The sequence below is a fragment of the Ranitomeya variabilis genome, chromosome 7 (assembly GCF_051348905.1).
Source record: "Ranitomeya variabilis isolate aRanVar5 chromosome 7, aRanVar5.hap1, whole genome shotgun sequence".
In the NCBI taxonomy this organism is placed as follows: Eukaryota; Metazoa; Chordata; class Amphibia; order Anura; family Dendrobatidae; genus Ranitomeya; species Ranitomeya variabilis.
This window is the reverse complement of record NC_135238.1, coordinates 229,969,119-229,988,128: the sequence shown is the minus strand read 5'-3', so window position 1 is coordinate 229,988,128 and position 19,010 is coordinate 229,969,119. Positions and strand designations below refer to the sequence as shown.

The 19,010-nt window shown below is 44.4% G+C and overlaps 1 protein-coding gene across 1 annotated transcript in view; it reads left to right on the top strand.

Annotated features, from left to right (window-relative positions):
* The first annotated feature begins 577 nt into the window (after positions 1-577).
* Positions 578-19,010, top strand: part of MGAT5 (alpha-1,6-mannosylglycoprotein 6-beta-N-acetylglucosaminyltransferase) — a 67,308-nt gene continuing 48,875 nt past the window's right edge. The window contains exon 1 of the mRNA XM_077273076.1: positions 578-932. The gene's annotated coding sequence lies outside the window, so the exon portion shown is untranslated. The remainder of the gene's footprint in view (positions 933-19,010) is intronic.

Sequence of the window (19,010 nt, the reverse complement as noted above, 5' to 3'; positions counted from 1 at the left end):
AGCCATGTATGACAGCTGCTACTATAGAAGAATTTCCCTAGCAACCAGCTAAACCATGTAGGACAGTTGTTCTATGGAAGCACTTCCCTAGCAACCGAGCGGTGTTTAACAGCCGTTACTATGGAAGCACTTCCCTAGCAACCAGTTGAGCCATGTGTGACAGCTGTTACCATGGAAGCACTTCCCTAGCAGCCAAGCTCTCCGATTACTTTATAGCTCTATGTTCTGCCGTAATTGAGGGTACAGATAGGCCCAGGCCCGTGTGTGGCCCAGTCACAGTGTAGAGCACACATTATTCTTACACATGCCTCACAAGCCATTTAGCTTCGTACTTTCATACAACGTACATTATATATCTGACTGGACGGTAGATGTACCCAGCATACAGGCAGCTTCTCTGCGGCCGCCTCCATGGGCCAGGAGCGCACACTACATCCCCGTCCGTCCTTCACAAACTGAGCTCTGAGCTTCACAAAGCCAGACTACAACCAGCAGCGGGCCCCGCCCACACTGCTGCAATTGGCTACAATCCCGCTGACTCTAGTTGTCATTGGCTATTCCTTCTGTCAATCTGTCTGTCAGAGTCTACCATCTAGCTGTGCTAGTAGGGGGCGGACGGACGTGCTCCTGCTGCTCTGCCCGCACTGGAGCGCGTTGTGTTGTCGTGTCCGCCCCTCTTGTGGGCTCTTGGTTCGCTCTCACACTGGTGTGAGGTGCATTGGTCCCGCCCCCGCTCGCCCTAGCGCTGTGCAGGGTATGAGGAGGACGCAGGGTGGCGGTGGTCGCTCTGTTGTCGGGGATTGTTCGGCTCCGGACCGATGGGCCATGGAGGCGACGTCCACTACGGATCGTGATCGCTGCAGCCCGGAGAGGAGCTCGTCCTGCAGGGAGAGGATGCGACAATATCGCCCGGACGTGCCAGCGAGCAGCAGGTAACAACCCAGCACAGACGGCTGCCCGCACAGGAGCGCCACCCTGCACCGGAGCCGGGCACACCGGGCCGAGAGCATCACTGACCCCGCGGCGTCCTGTGCCCGCTGTCACCCGGCACACCGGCCTGCACTGCCCACATCACCCTCATCACACTGCACACCGCACTGCCCACATCACACTGCACACCGCACTGCCCACATCACCCTCATCACACTGCCCACATCACCCTCATCACACTGCACTGCCCTCATCACACTGCCCACATCACCCTCATCACACTGCCCACATCACCCTCATCACACTGCCCACATCACCCTCATCACACTGCCCACATCACCCTCATCACACTGCCCACATCACCCTCATCACACTGCCCACATCACCCTCATCACACTGCCCACATCACCCTCATCACACTGCCCACATCACCCTCATCACACTGCCCACATCACCCTCATCGCACTGCCCACATCACCCTCATCGCACTGCCCACATCACCCTCATCGCACTGCCCACATCACCCTCATCGCACTGCCCACATCACCCTCATCGCACTGCCCACATCACCCTCATCGCACTGCCCACATCACCCTCATCGCACTGCCCACATCACCCTCATCGCACTGCCCACATCACCCTCATCGCACTGCCCACATCACCCTCATCGCACTGCCCACATCACCCTCATCGCACTGCCCACATCACCCTCATCGCACTGCCCACATCACCCTCATCGCACTGCCCACATCACCCTCATCGCACTGCCCACATCACCCTCATCGCACTGCCCACATCACCCTCATCGCACTGCCCACATCACCCTCATCGCACTGCCCACATCACCCTCATCGCACTGCCCACATCACCCTCATCGCACTGCCCACATCACCCTCATCGCACTGCCCACATCACCCTCATCGCACTGCCCACATCACCCTCATCGCACTGCCCACATCACCCTCATCGCACTGCCCACATCACCCTCATCGCACTGCCCACATCACCCTCATCGCACTGCCCACATCACCCTCATCGCACTGCCCACATCACCCTCATCGCACTGCCCACATCACCCTCATCGCACTGCCCACATCACCCTCATCGCACTGCCCACATCACCCTCATCGCACTGCCCACATCACCCTCATCGCACTGCCCACATCACCCTCATCGCACTGCCCACATCACCCTCATCGCACTGCCCACATCACCCTCATCGCACTGCCCACATCACCCTCATCGCACTGCCCACATCACCCTCATCGCACTGCCCACATCACCCTCATCGCACTGCCCACATCACCCTCATCGCACTGCCCACATCACCCTCATCGCACTGCCCACATCACCCTCATCGCACTGCCCACATCACCCTCATCGCACTGCCCACATCACCCTCATCGCACTGCCCACATCACTGCCCACATACCCGGTGCAGCCCCCATAGCACACTACCCACATACCCAGTGCAGCCCCCCATAGCACACTACCCACATCACCCTCATTGCACTGCCCACATCACCCTCATCACACTGCACTGCCCACATCACACTGCACTGCCCACATCACCCTCATCACACTGCACACCGCACTGCCCACATACCCGGCGCAGCCCCCCCATAGCACACTGCCCACATACCTGGCGCAGCCCCCCCCCCCATAGCACACTGCCCACATACCCGGCGCAGCCCCCCCCCATAGCACACTGCCCACATACCCGGCGCAGCCCCCCCCATAGCACACTGCCCACATACCCGGCACTGCCCACATACCCGGCACTGCCCACATACCCGGCGCAGCCCCCCCCATAGCACACTGCCCACATACCCGGCGCAGCCCCCCATAGCACACTGCCCACATACCCGGCGCAGCCCCCCAGATCAGTATAGCCCCCCATATCATGCTCCCTTTACTCCTTATCACTGCACATCACACAGCCGCCCTGCACACTGGCCTGTAATGCGCTCCTGTCCCTGACACTGTGCAGCTCCCACCATTACTCCATTACACTGCACACTACCCCCTATCCAGTGCAGCCCCCCATATCATGCCGCATCCCATCCTCTGCCTCCCACACCTGCACCCACTACTGTGACCCTCGTGCATATAAAACCAATCCCCTCTCCCTGCACGGAGCCCCCCACCTGCCTCATGCCTAATTATACCGCCCCTGACCCCACACCTGCCGTCACCCCCTCCATGCTACCGATGCACGTGCTGCGGGGTCAGGACCTTCATGTTTGCAGGCGGGTATCAGCAGGGGTCCGGGTGAATAATTGTGGACCCCACGGCCCAGAGATTTCTCAGTTTATGGGCGGAGTTGGGGTGAAAATCCTGGTGCAAAATCTACATGTGAGTGTGAATTTTTCCTGACTGTGGGGTCCGATCCTCAGGACATTCTGTGTGTGTGTGATGGACGTTGCCCGTCTTCTGGGGGTCCCGGGCGATTCACGGCTCTCCCTGTGGTGGCGCGCCCGGCGTCAGGTGAGGATGTTCATCCTTGGGGCGTCTGTGGGTTTCCATTTCTGTGTTCCATTTTGCTATTTGTCATCACTGATTGTGCGGCGACATTTGTCAAATGCTCTTGGATCAGATTTTGTTTTTTTTTTTTCATATAACTTAGATCATGTTCCCACTGGCAACACCGCTGCGTTTTTCCCCCCCTTAAGTACCTGCCCCAGAATACCCCACAGCTGTCCGCTCTGGTTTCTGCAGCAATTATCCCCTTTTTTTTTTTTAGATGTTTTTGGTGCAGATGTGACAGTGTTTAGTAACTCTGCAGGGATTCTCCACTTTGTAAAAATATATTCATTTTTTTTTATCGCCCCATAAAAAAATGCACCGAAAATCCCTTGGCTGAACGGGGTCTTGAAATCAGAAGGCTCAAAAGAAGCTTCAGGAAACTTAAATTCTCTTCCAAAAACTCCCAAAGAAGGAGCTTTTCCTGAAGTGGTTTCCACTAGAAAACAATCTATTTTCTTCTTTGTGTACATGGTCTTAAACGCAGTCCTCTCCCCCACCCAAAAAAAAAAAAATCTTTTGAAAAACTGCAACATTTAGGCTATGTTCACATGTTGCATTTTTTTTTTCTGTACGCAAAACCTGTTCTATTTTCAGTAAAGAAGCTGCTTACAAAAAGCCGTTTTTGCTGCTTTTTTGTGCAGATTGTGTCATTTGCCTGCAGTACGTGTTTTTATAAAGTGAGTTTTATTCTCCGAAAACGCAGTTTTCCAATTCAATCAGAGAAGAAGTGTGTTCGTGCCATTTCTGAAATCTACTGTAAAAAGCAGCAATTCATTTGCATAAAAAAGCTTAAAAAATGCGACGTTTCTCCACCTGCGAGCTTACACGTAGGTTTGTGCACACGTTGTGTATTTGTAGCAGATTTTTCTGCAGCAAAAAAACAAGTGTTAACAGGAGAACGATGCATAAAATAGGTGCGTTTTTTGATAGATTTTCACTTGCTTTTTTCCCCCGTTCATTAGAATGGGTGAAAAAAGCTAAAAGAATGGACGTGTCCCAGAAAAACGCAGAATATCTAAAATCCGCAAGGAAAAAAGAAGCAGCATTTGTAGGAGAGGTCAGAAATGTCATTCACTTTGCAGGTTCTGTCTAATGATGCGTGTGAACAAGCCCCAAGGGAGGTTTCCAGCATAGTGGGGGGTTTTTTTTTCCCCTTTTTCGTAGTTCGAAAGTCTATAGAGAGATTCGCTTAAAATTGTGCAATTTTTGTGGTATTTCTGATCCACCGGGACCCCGCTGTATTCACTTAGGGCCATGCTGAGATCTGTGCGTGCGACCGATGGGTTCCCAGTGGCCGGACCCCAACAATCCGCACATCCTCGCCTATTCTATAGATAAGTAGGAGGATTACAGTTGTGCCAAGATCGCCTCTTCTACCTGTGCACAGGCTCGGTGGTCCCACCTGCGCGCTGCCGCTCCACTCCTCTATGGGACTGATGATGATGCGCGCGCTGCAGTTAGTCCCATAGACTATACACCGGCAGTGCGTATGAGCCAGCGCCGATCCTCTTACGGGAGACTGCACGGCCACCAGATACTTCTTGCTTTAAGAAGTTCACAGTCTTAAATGGTCGGATAAAACAGGTTTTAATAGTCTGCTCAAAGAAAATAAGAGAAAAACCCTGTAAATCAAGTTTAACCAGCGCTCACAATGTTGCCCAGGTCGCATGCACTGTGACCAATAACGGCGCCACTTGTGGGGACTGAAACGACGCCTGTTATTAGTCCGTGTGCTGCCTGTATGGACCGCGGGCCAATGTGCAGTGCAGGTGGTCGTCAACTCATTAACATACGTGATATATTTTAATTACTGTAGTTGACAACCAAAAATTGTGTATGCAATATATTTTATTTAGTTGAGACGTATTAATGTACATAAATGCACACGTCCCCATAATGTAAAAAAAAGAATTTAAATGGAACCCCCCCCAAAAAAAAAAATAAATAAATAAATAAATATATATATATATATGTATGTATGATGTATGTGTCTCCCTGGATAGAAATATATATCCATCCACAGAGTTATATTATTGGAATGTGTGCACATATATATTGTTTTTTTAGTATATATACACTCACACTTCTATTATTGGAATGTGTGTATTTATGTATATGTATAAATAATTGTGTAAAATATATATATATATATATATATATATATATATATATATATATATATATATATATATATATATATATATATATATATATATTCAACTAATTACAACTAATTAATTTAATTACATTGTCAACTAATGAAAGAGTTTACAGCCTTATTAATATACATAAATACACACCTATGATTTTATTTATTTTTAAACTAGTCGGCAAACCTTTTTAATGAAAGTATTAAAGTTAAATTTTTTTTTTTTTTTTTGTTTTCACCTCTGATGTGCAGCCTACTGTGACACTGATGGGATGTGCTGGTTTTTTTTTTGCTCCAGCAGAAGTCCTTTTTAGCCCGCTGGTGTTTGCGCAGCATCCGACCGTCCAGCCGGCTGTTTCCATCCGCAGCAGGTGTATACAGGCGGCAGGTCTGTGGCCCGTGTTCAGTCTGTATGATGGGAACACTGGTCTCTCATGATGTTTACAGAACTTTGAATTATTTGCACCCAACACCTCCAATAAAATGTATGGAAAAAGGAAAAAAATAATTGCAGACCTCAGAAGTTGGCGGCACAGTCTAACTTTTTATAGAATCAGAATTCCACGTCACTTTTGATGCACAATGAAAAGTGTAAAAATCACAATGATTAATTTTTATTCACTTTATTTGCTCGATTTCATCACATTTGGATTTTCTTCCCCCTGTTCCCAGTATACATTTTGTGCACAATGTCAGCGTGGCAGATGAGTGTAAAATACAAAATACAGGATCTGTTACAAAATGAGGAAAAAAACAACTTTTACCAATGCTGTTGGCAACAGGAAACCTGTGGTTGTCGGGGCCTGGAAATGACGTTTATTTCTTTGCGACGTTCTCGACCTGTGGTTAGTGAGGTGTATGTATCTCATGAGATGCGTCTCCACCCTAACATCAAAGATGTAAATACTTCTATGTGCGTCCGTTCCAAATTGAATCATTAGATCTTAGGTTTTCTTGCTTGGCAGTACTTAAAGGGGTTTTCCAGGACTGGTTTTGAAACTCTGCTCCGTCAAGTTTAAAAGGGTTATTTCCCATTTTCATAGATGGATATCGTCGGATAGTGCAGAGAAAGTCAAGTATTTTTGCAATTTACTGCATGTTAAAATTTACAGCCGTTCTTGAGCTATTAACGCTTTTCTTTTGTTTACAGCTCGTTGCCTGGGAGACCGACCACCGCTGCTGTCCAGCTTATAAACACTGTGCTGAAGCTAGCCTGGATTAGGAGGTAACTGCGCGCTCCACAGATCCTGGCCTGCTTCAAAACAGTGTTTACAAGCTTAATAGAAAAGAGCTTGTAAGCGCTGCACATGTTCTGCTATCTATCAGCGGTGGTCGGCTTCCAAGGCAACGAGCTGTAAAACAAAGGAAAATGTTCAACAATTTACAGCTGTTCTTGAGATAATAACAAGCAGTAGATTGCAAAAGTGCTTGTACTGTATTCATCAGCGCTATCTGGCCGTACCCATTTATGATGGGAAAACCCTTTAAATAAGGTACAGCTGCAGTACCAGACACAACCCGAGGACTGGAGTGGAGCTATTTTAGATGCAGGTAGTTATGGGTTTCTTAAAAAGAAATGCTGGTGATTCTTCATGTTTTCCATTGTAGTAATTTAGAGTTCTGCATTACCTGATTACAGGATGTCCTAGAACTCCATGATCGTCTGGAGAACAACAAGGCAATATTCTGTTCTATGTTCCTGACCTGTAATTCAAGGACAACTCTGCACAAAACTTTAAAAGTCGACTAGTAGTAGTGCAGGTTAAAAATGAAAAATGCACCTTTTGGCTAACTTTTTGGAGCCGCCTTTTTGCTACTTAAAAAAAAAAAAAAAAAAAAAAAAAAAGTAAAAAGTAAGTTGCCTGCATGAAATTATAGGGTGAGGAACTGGAGCACAATTGCACAAAAGAGAACTGGGAAACGCACATAAAATAGACTGGGGCATGAGCGCAAAGTAAAAAACATAAGAGGTTAATAAAAAAATAGGCGAAAAGCACCAAAACCCAGAAAAAGTGCAAATGCAATAATAAGAAGAATGTATGTACACAGTGACTGCACCAGCAGAATAGTGAGTGCAGCTCTGGGGTATAATACAGGATGTAACTCAGGATCAGTAATGTAATGTATGTACACAGTGACTGCACCAGCAGAATAGTGAGTGCAGCTCTGGAGTATAGTACAGGATGTAACTCAGGATCAGTAATGTAAGTACACAGTGACTGCACCAGCAGAATAGTGAGTGCAGCTCTGGAGTATAGTACAGGATGTAACTCAGGATCAGTAATGTATGTACACAGTGACTGCACCAGCAGAATAGTGAGTGCAGCTCTGGGGTATAATACAGGATGTAACTCAGGATCAGTAATGTAAGTACACAGTGACTGCACCAGCAGAATAGTGAGTGCAGCTCTGGAGTATAATACAGGATGTAACTCAGGATCAGTAATGTAATGTATGTACAGAGTGACTGCACCAGCAGAATAGTGAGTGCAGCTCTGGGGTATAATACAGGATGTAACTCAGGATCAGTAATGTAATGTATGTACACAGTGACTGCACCAGCAGAATAGTGAGTGCAGCTCTGGGGTATAATACAGGATGTAACTCAGGATCAGTAATGTAGTGTATGTATACAGTGACTGCACCAGCACAATAGTGAGTGCAGCTCTGGGGTATAATACAGGGTGTAACTCAGGATCAGTAATGTATGTACACAGTGACTGCACCAGCACAATAGTGAGTGCAGCTCTGGGGTATAATACAGGGTGTAACTCAGGATCAGTAATGTATGTACACAGTGACTGCACCAGCAGAATAGTGAGTGCAGCTCTGGGGTATAATACAGGATGTAACTCAGGATCAGTAATGTATGTACACAGTGACTGCACCAGCACAATAGTGAGTGCAGCTCTGGGGTATAATACAGGGTGTAACTCAGGATCAGTAGTGTAATGTATGTACACAGTGACTGCACCAGCAGAATAGTGAGTGCAGCTCTGGGGTATAATACAGGATGTAACTCAGGATCAGTAATGTATGTACACAGTGACTGCACCAGCAGAATAGTGAGTGCAGCTCTGGAGTATAATACAGGATGTAACTCAGGATCAGTAATGTAAGTACACAGTGACTGCACCAGCAGAATAGTGAGTGCAGCTCTGGAGTATAATACAGGATGTAACTCAGGATCAGTAATGTATGTACACAGTGTTTCCACCAGCAGAATAGTGAGGGCAGATCTGGGGTATAGTACAGGAGTTATCTCAGTATCAGTAATGTATGTACACAGTGACTGCACCAGCAGAATAGTGAGTGCAGCTCTACAGTATAATACAGAATGTAACTCAGGATCAGTAATGTATGTACACAGTGACTGCACCAGCAGAATAGTGAGCTCAGCTCTGGGGTATAATACAGGATGTAACTCAGGATCAGTAATGTAATGTAAGTACACAGTGACTGCACCAGCAGAATAGTGAGTGCAGCTCTGGAGTATAATACAGGATGTAACTCAGGATCAGTAATGTATGTACACAGTGACTGCACCAGCAGAATAGTGAGTGCAGCTCTACAGTATAATACAGAATGTAACTCAGGATCAGTAATGTATGTACACAGTGACTGCACCAGCAGAATAGTGAGCGCAGCTCTGGGGTATAATACAGGATGTAACTCAGGATCAGTAATGTAATGTATGTACACAGTGTTTCCACCAGCAGAATAGTGAGGGCAGCTCTGGGGTATAATACAGGGTGTAACTCAGGATCAGTAACAGAATAGTGAGTGCAGCTTTGGAGTATAATACAGGAGGTATCTCAGGCTCAGTAATGTATGTACACAGTGACTGCACCAGCAGAATAGTGAGCGCAGCTCTGGGGTATAATGCAGGATGTAACTCAGGATCAGTAATGTAATGTATGTACACAATGACTGCACCAGCAGAATAGTGAGTGCAGCTCTGGAGTATAATACAGGATGTAACTCAGGATCAGTAATGTAATGTATGTACACAGTGACTGCACCAGCAGAATAGTGAGTGCAGCTCTGGGGTATAATACAGCATGTAACTCAGGATCAGTAATGTATGTACACAGTGACTGCACCAGCAGAATAGTGAGTGCAGCTCTGGGGTATAATACAGGGTGTAACTCAGGATCAGTAATGTAATGTATGTACACAGTGACTGCACCAGCAGAATAGTGAGTGCAGCTCTGGGGTATAATACAGGATATAACTCAGGATCAGTAATGTAATGTATGTACACAGTGACTGCACCAGCAGAATAGTGAGCGCAGCTCTGGGGTATAATACAGGATGTAACTCAGGATCAGTAATGTATGTACACAGTGACTGCACCAGCAGAATAGTGAGTGCAGCTCTGGGGTATAATACAGGAGGTAACTCAGGATCAGTAATGTATGTACACAGTGACTGCACCAGCAGAATAGTGAGTGCAGCTCTGGGGTATAATACAGGATATAACTCAGGATCAGTAATGTAATGTATGTACACAGTGACTGCACCAGCAGAATAGTGAGCGCAGCTCTGGGGTATAATACAGGATGTAACTCAGGATCAGTAATGTATGTACACAGTGACTGCACCAGCAGAATAGTGAGTGCAGCTCTGGGGTATAATACAGGAGGTAACTCAGGATCAGTAATGTATGTACACAGTGACTGCACCAGCAGAATAGTGAGCGCAGCTCTGGAGTATAATACAGGATGTAACTCAGGATCAGTAATGTATGTACGCCACCAGCCGAATAGTGAGGGCAGTGATCAGTCTGTAGTGATCGGCTTTTTCTTGTAGTAGAATGCTGACGTTTTTAGTTTCCTCTGTAGTGTTTCTTGCGGTGTGATTTTACTCTTTTGGATGGATGTTTCCCTATGGATTGTGTAGTTCTGTTCGCTTTCCTTGGTCCTGACGTGTTTCCTCCTAGATGTATATGGACAAGTGCACCTATCTCTCCCGGCAGGGATTTTTCCATGTGATGTTACAATCTTGCGTGATGCTGACATTACTGCTGCCCTAATTTTAAGGGACAAACCTTATTTGCTCATCCATTAGCAATTTGTCACATCCTATATTGCATTATTACCAGGAGGCCGCCGCCTATTATTGGGAAATATACAGCAGTCGCCGCGTCATACGCTGCAGGTTGTCAGTCTCTCCGGATTCTGACACTCGAAAGTTCTCTCTTTGGGGAATTAAATTCACTTAGAAAGCTGCAGCGTAACATGGCGCCATTCTGAGACTCGTCCTGGTGGGCACAGAGGGGAGCGGGCGCTGCTGCCGCCCTCCAGGTAGGAGACATAGGGGATAACGCGCACGTCCTCTTGTGCTCAGCTCCTTTTAATTACACGCTCCGCTTTTATTGTAGTAGAGAATCTCCTGCTTCTTCCGGTTTAACCCTTTCAGATGCCATTTAAATGGCCGGTAATATATCCTGTTTTCCAATTATTCTTCCACGTTGGATGGAAAAATCCTCAGCATATTGGCATATTGAATGCGCCGCAGTCTGCAGCAAATTCTTCATGCAACATTGCACTGTTTTGCTGCAGGAAAAAAAATGACATTCTGTGGATCTAAAAATCTGCACAAGTAAAATTCCGTACAAAAAATAAAAAGTTCTTATCCGCATGGCTGGCATTTTAAGCTGCTGCTAATTTTCCACGTGCAAAACTGTCTGGAAAATCCACAATTATTTTTTTTTTTCTGTGGATTTTACCTGCTCGAATTGTTTGCTGCGAGGTCCAGTAACAGCGCGGATCTACCGGACCACGGATTGAACATCTGCGGCGTGCCAATTTCTCTGCTGACATCACGTAATGCAAAAAGTGAAATAGGCTGCAAATCTGCATCGGTATTTACTGCTGCAGATTTCATGTTTTTTGCTTGTTTTTTTTTTTTTTTTTTTTCCCTCTGTGAAGATTCGGAAGCAGAAAGGTCCCATTGTAATTTTTTTTTTTTTTTTTTTTAAATTTTTCACATTTTTGGTTGCAAATCTGCAACTGATCCACTGTGGAAAAATTCACAGCGTTTCCTCCACAGCTGCACATATCACTTTGACTATTTAATTACAAATCTTTCTTATCACTGTAAAAATTGATTTTTCTTTTCAGTAGCTTGTCAAAGGTGCGAGATAAGCCCGGTGGGAACCCTAAAAGGGTATGTCCGCACAGCACGGAAATGCTGTGAATTTCCTGCAGAAAATCAGCAGCGGATTCCAACAGATCTCGCTGCACGCTGCAGAGTTTTTCCGCACCGAAATTGACCAGCGCTGCAGAGTTTGAAATCCTTGTAATTTCTGTTCTGATTTTTGATGCTGATTTTCACAGATCCCTTGTTAGTTTATTTGCAAATCCGCAAACTGATCCCCAAGTTTCTCAATCCACTGGATTGCAGCAGATTTTTCTGCCCCACTTTTCTGAAATATGGCCTTAGACTAAATAGTTTCCGAGAGAGTTCGGTGTTGGTAATTTTGGTCAGTATTACAGCATTTTTATCAGAAAACTCACAATTTTGTGCCGCAATACCGCCTCGAGGAGACTGGATGAGAAGCGCTGCAGGGAGAGGGATTGCGGTGATACTTATTGTTCCAACAGGGCGGATTTTTCTGAACTTCTGGTACAACGACCGGAGCAGATATTGTGATGGATGATTTCTTTGTGCTGTCATGTTTTATACTTTGTTCAAGCGACATGAAAGCCCCGTTCTTATGTTTGTATATTTCCGGGTCTTTGACCTGAATTACACAATTGTCTGACTGTCAGGGTGTGCACGATTAATCTGTCGCCCTGCCATTCCTAAATTATAGTCTGACACTTTTTTTGGCAAAAAATCTGAGATTTCAGGAGCAGAAGCAGAGGCTTAAAAGGATTGTTCAGAATTAGAAAAACATGGCTGATTTATTTATTTTTTTCTCTTGAAACATTTCTGTTTTGCGTCTCAGATCCATTAAAGTAAATGAGGACCTGCAATATCGCACACATCCTGTAGGCATGGGAGGCGCTGTTTTGGAAATCGAGCTGCCATGTTTATCCTGAACAGAGCGGAGATTTTGGACCCACTGCTGGTATATAACATAATTGTGAACTTCCAGATTTTCGCTCATCACCCAGCACTTTAAAACATTGATATGGCCGTTATTGTATTATTGTAGTCTGCAGCTGCAGGAGGGGGAACAGTTTGTCTGACATCATGGCCGCCCTCTCCAGAGAGCAGGTGGAGAGGGTTTGCTGTGGTGCCGGTCTTCCTAATCACCGGATACACGCCACAAGCGCAGTGGATACCGTTGGCGGCAATGTTGCTTCCTGTTCCAGTCCTGGTGATCGCGTGATTGTCAGGTGCCGTGTAGGAGCCCCGCCGTGCATAGTGCCTGCTGTATGCTCTGTTACTGCGAGAGTGAGAAATAAATAAAAAAACAACTAATATGTGTAAAATAAGTAGATGAAGACTTTACTAAATAAAAAAAATCTGCTAAAAAATAAATAAATCCCACCTCTAACACTCTGTTGCTTCTAGCCCTGCCCCCGAGGACCCCAAACCACACAGTTCTTGTATAAAAATGATTGCATTGGAAAAGAATAGGCGATGTAAAATTTATTTTAGTGGCATTTTGAGATCTGAAGGAAAAAAAAACAGGTATAGCGAGTAGTTTTATGCTATTTATGTAAAGTCGTGAAGTTTACTTTTTTAGATTGTTTCTTAAGGCAACAATGAAACCAGACTTGTTTCTCCAGACCAAACCAGCCCTGAAGTTATTTTGCTGCGCTTAATTCACAAATTTGGAATTTGCCTTACAATGTATGTGAACCATCTTAACAATGCCCCTTAGAATGTAAGGTATATTTAGATCACAAACTTCCTTATCCTGGATTACACCTGCTGGTCTACAGTCCCATACACTTCACCGGTGGAAATGTTCATCCTTTGATGCTGCGGACTCTGGATATCGGATCACCGCTCCCTCCTGCTTACGGTATACACTTTTTTTAAGAAATGCGAATTCTCGGACGAGCTGCTTAGTTTTAGATTTTAAAGTTTTTAAAAAGCTGCTAAATAACATTAAGGCTATGTGCACACGTTGCAGATTTCCTGCAGATCTGCAGCTTTTTTTCCCGTGCAGAAATGTTGCAGATCCGCAAGTGATTTACAGTACAATGTAAATCAATGGCAAAAAAAAATGCTGTGCTAATGGTGCGGAAAAATCCACACGGAAAACGCAGCAGATTCAAAAAAGGCCCATGTCAATTCTTTGTGCAGATCTGCTGCGTTTCTTCACCCATTCCATAAGGGTATGTGCACACTTTGCGGATTTCCTGCTGATCCGCAGCGTTTTCTGCTGCAGAAACGCTGCAGATCCGCAATTGATTTACAGTACAATTTAAATCAATGAGAAAAAAAAGATGCTGTGCACACTTTGCGGAAAATACGCTGCGGAAACGCTGCGGTTTAAAAGAAGTAGCATGTCACTACTTTTTTGCGGATCTGCAGCGTTTTTGTACCCATTCCATTATAGAAATCCGCAGGGGTAAAAAACACGGTAAATCCGCACCAAAAAACACATCAAATCCACACCTGCGTTTTCTGCCAAGAGATGCAGAATCCGCACCAGAAATTCCTAAGCCTAATCTGCAACGTGTGCACATGGCCTTAAACTTCCCCATGGCCCCGGCCCCAGCACTGGAGAGGATCTTGATAGATCTGACTTCACACGTGGGTTAATTCCGGTACCGGTTCCATCAGGTGACTTTGGGTTTTTATTGTCCGGCTCTGGCTGCTCTTGCATTTTCCCTTTAATTATGCTGATGTAGAAGTTTATTGCCCAACGATTTCTCATTATTTTGGGCGCTGACTCCCTTGTCCGACCAGTTATTTGTAATCTTTCAAAAAGCAGAAGGTCCCCCCCCTCCCCCCTTCTTAAGAAATAATAATAAAAAAAAAATAGTTCAGCCGTTTTCGAATCATCATAGCAGACAAGTAATGTTTTGGTGCAGTTTATTTGGAGAACATGTGGATTTCGCAGTTTACTTTTTTTATCCTTTTTTTTTTTTTCATGTGTATTTATTTCTATCATGGGTTTTCTTTATTTTGTCACTTTTCCACTTCAAAAACTTTGGCAAAAACTAAAGGAAACAAAACACGTTTGCTCACAAAAAATGGGCCAAAGAATTTACACGATGATACTTTTTCTAATACGATGCAAGCAGAGTTTTGAAGCTTATTTATTTATTTTTTTCTCTTTGATTCTCGTGATTTTGATATGTAACCACAAGCACAAAAAAAAGTGCCAAACAATTGTGTGAACATGACCCAGGGCGGGTCATCTCCTAAGCAGTTTTCCATTGTAAAAGAACCTGTTCCCCCTTTTTTTTTTTTTTTTCTTTTTTTTCTCCTCCCTTACACCAAGCCAAAGTGTGCAGCATTCTTCTTCTGTTGTCGGTCTGTGTACACCGATAACTGATCCTCTGTTGTTCCTCTTGGAAATGTATAAATAAGGTGACAAGTGGACGCTGCCGTGAAAAAATCCAATCAATCCTAATCAATAAAATAGTATATATGTAAAAACTCCAGTGACTTACGTGGCCAGGCGATGTTGGTTGGCAGGTGGCCACATCTCGGATGACCGGCGGCTGCTCCCTGTCCTGGCTGTATAGGGCCTCATGGTTACATTGATTTATTCATGAAGTTCCAGAAGGAATAACCGTACAGTTACTCGGGGGCTGCAGGTATTTACCACGGTAGATGTGTCAGGAGGGGAGATGGGTCCGTCCTCATTAAAGAACCTGTTTAAAGGAAATGTATTGGCTGCTTCTGAAAATACTTTTATTTGCAAGCGGAGTGCGTCGTACATCGCAGGTACAATATTGCTAATTCTGAGAAAGGTCTGCGACCTGCATCTCACATCTGTGCAGCTGAACTCGATCCATTCTTGCTGCTGGTCATCCGATCGATGGGATTTATGCAGTATGTTATACAAATACATAATATTACAAAGTGAGTTAAAGAAAAAAAATTGCTCCAGCCCAACCCCTTTAAACGCCTTTTCACTTTGCACGATGTATTATGATGTCCTAGTGGGGCAGGGGTCCGTTGTGTTATACAGCCGACACCTGCCTAACGGCACTGACCCGAGCTCGCCCCGATCACAGCTATTTAACCATTTAAGTGCCACCCTCAGTGACTGTCTATTGAGGCCTCTCGTCGCCCAGCGATCGCAGGGTGTCAGTGGGAATGCCCAGCAGCCGGGGACCTGAACAATGACTTCAAAGGAGACTGTGATTGTGATCAAATGATCGCTGGTTCGGGACTCCTATTGGGACTGAAAAATAAAGTCCAAAAGAATAAGAATAATTAAAGTTAAAAAAAAAAAAAAGTTTTTGAGAATATAAAAATTAATAAAATAAAATGTATCGTCTAATCAGCCCCCTGCCACCCACCACTACAGTTTTTCCATTTTAAAATAGTTAAACAATGAACATATTTTTTTTTTATCGCCGCGTCAGTAAAAATGTAAAATTATAGGAAAAGGGGGGAAAAAAATCAAAATGCCCAAATTTACATTTTTGATTGCTGCACTCCCACAATTTAAAAAAAAAAAAAAAAAAAATGATCAAAACATTGTTTGTTTTTTTTTGTTTTTTTTTTCTTTTGCTGGAAACCGGGAAAACAATGGTATTTTTTTTTTTTTTTCACCCGCCAACAATTTTTGAGCAAACTTTAAGGTAAAATGATTGGTGTTTGAAACTGAAACTTGTCCTTAGAAAAAAAAAAGGAAAATAAAAACCTCCAAGCCCTTGTGCAGCAATGATGACAGAAAAATAAGTTCTGGCACTTGGGAGAAAAAGCGAAAGCACAAAAATGTAAATTGGCAGAAGGGAACTTAGAAAATGGTGTTCGTATGGTGGCGCCTGTCCTCATTTATCTTGTGGTCGATTTTGCAATTATTGCGGAGTTTTATGGATCACGCAGATTATGAACAGTGAGGGTGACATATCCCGGGTGACGTGTTTGTGACCCTATTCTGTAGCGTCTCGCCCTCTTCTCCGCCTCGTGCGACCACTTCAGGTCGTGTAATCGCGGCTGGCAGCTCCTGGCTTATCTGGGACATGACCCCGCTCCTTTTGTGGGGGCTCCTTTTGTGGGGGCTCCTGTGTACTCAGCTGCCGCACAGCGCTTCAGATTGACTTGTCGGGAATATTGATTTCCACATGGCAGCTGGGCTAATATTTCACACCACACGGGAGCCCTGGCCCTGCTACCAGACTCCTCACATTCTTTGGATTTTTTTTTTTTTAATGGCGATTGTTACGAAATGTATTTATATTTTTTTTGTTTGTTTTTGTTTTATTCTTTTGTCCTACAGTAGATTTGCAGCAATCGGTAAATTCTAAAATAACAGATTTTATGTTTTTAGTTCTGTTCATGGGCTCAGACTCGCTGACAATTTTATTAAATGCTTCAGATTTGCCATTACGGGGGAAAAAAAAACAAGTGAGGAGAAACTCGGCAAATCCGCCATTGTTTTTCTTAGGTTTTCGCTTTGTGCTGTAGAAATAGCTTGGCAATGTAATTCTGCAGGTCCGTATAATTATGGCTTTACCAAGCCACAATTATTTTTTGAGTTTTGATTTGTATTATTGCCATTTTGGGGTACATAGTGTTTTCATTGCTTTCATTGGATTTATAGGGGGTGAGATGGAGTGACCAAAAAATGGCAATGTTACAAAATATATACCGTCATGGCCAAAAGTATTGACACCCCTGCAATTCTGTCAGATAATACTCAGTTTCTTCCTGAAAATGATTGCAATCACAAATTCTTTGGTATTATCTTCATTTAATTTGTCAAATGAAAAAACACAAAAAGAATTGTCCTAAAGCCAAATTAGATATAATTCCACACCAAACATAAAAAAGGGGGTGGACAATAGTATTGGCACTGTTCGAAAAATCCTGTGATGCTTCTCTAATTAGTGTAATTAACAGCCCCTGTAACTTACCTGTGGCACCTAACAGGTGTTGGCAATAACTAAATCACACTTGCAGCCGGTTGACATGGATTAAAGTTGACTCAACCTCTGTCCTGTGTCCTTGTGTGTACCACATTGAGCATGGAGAAAGGAAAGAAGACCAAAGAACTGTCTGAGGACTTGAGAAACCAAATTGTGAGGAAGCATGAGCAATCTCAAGGCTACAAGTCCATCTCCAAAGACCTGAATGTTCCTGTGTCTACCGTGCGCAGTGTCATCAAGAAGTTTAAAGCCCATGGCACTGTGGCTAACCTCCCTAGATGTGGACGGAAAAGAAACATTGACAAGAGATTTCAACGCAAGATTGTGCGGATGTTGGATAAAGAACCTCGACTAACATCCAAACAAGTTCAAGCTGCCCTGCAGTCTGAGGGTACGACAGTGTCAACCCGTACTATCCGTCAGCATCTGAATGAAAAGGGACTGTATGGTAGGAGACCCAGGAAGACCCCACTTCTTACCCCGAGACATAAAAAAGCCAGGCTGGAGTTTGCCAAAACTTACCTGAAAAAGCCTAAAACGTTTTGGAAGAATGTTCTCTGGTCAGATGAGACAAAAGTAGAGCTTTTTGGGCAAAGGCATCAACATAGAGTTTACAGGAGAAAAAAAAGAGGCATTCAAAGAAAAGAACACGGTCCCTACAGTCAAACATGGCGGAGGTTCCCTGATGTTTTGGGGTTGCTTTGCTACCTCTGGCACTGGACTGCTTGACCGTGTGCATGGCATTATGAAGTCTGAAGACTACTAACAAATTTTGCAGCATAATGTAGGGCCCAGTGTGAGAAAGCTGGGTCTCCCTCAGAGGTCATGGGTCTTCCAGCAGGACAATGACCCAAAACACACTTCAAAAAGCACTAGAAAATGGTTTGAGAGAAAGCACTGGAGACTTCTAAGGTGGCCAGCAATGAGTCCAGACCTGAATCCCCATAGAACACCTGTGGAGAGATCTAAAATGGCAGTTTGGAGAAGGCACCCTTCAAATATCAGGGACCTGGAGCAGTTTGCCAAAGAAGAATGGTCTAAAATTCCAGCAGAGCATTGTAAGAAACTCATTGATGGTTACCGGAAGCGGTTGGTCGCAGTTATTTTGGCTAAAGGTTGTGCAACCAAGTATTAGGCTGAGGGTGCCAATACTTTTGTCTGGCCCATTTTTTGGAATTTTGTGTGAAATGATCAATGTTTTGCTTTTTGCTTCATTCTCTTTTGTGTTTTTTCATTTAAGACAAATTAAATAAAGATAATACCAAAGAATTTGTGATTGCAATCATTTTCAGGAAGAAACTGAGTATTATCTGACAGAATTGCAGGGGTGTCAATACTTTTGGCCATGACTGTATATATAATTATTTTTTTTTTACTTTTATTTT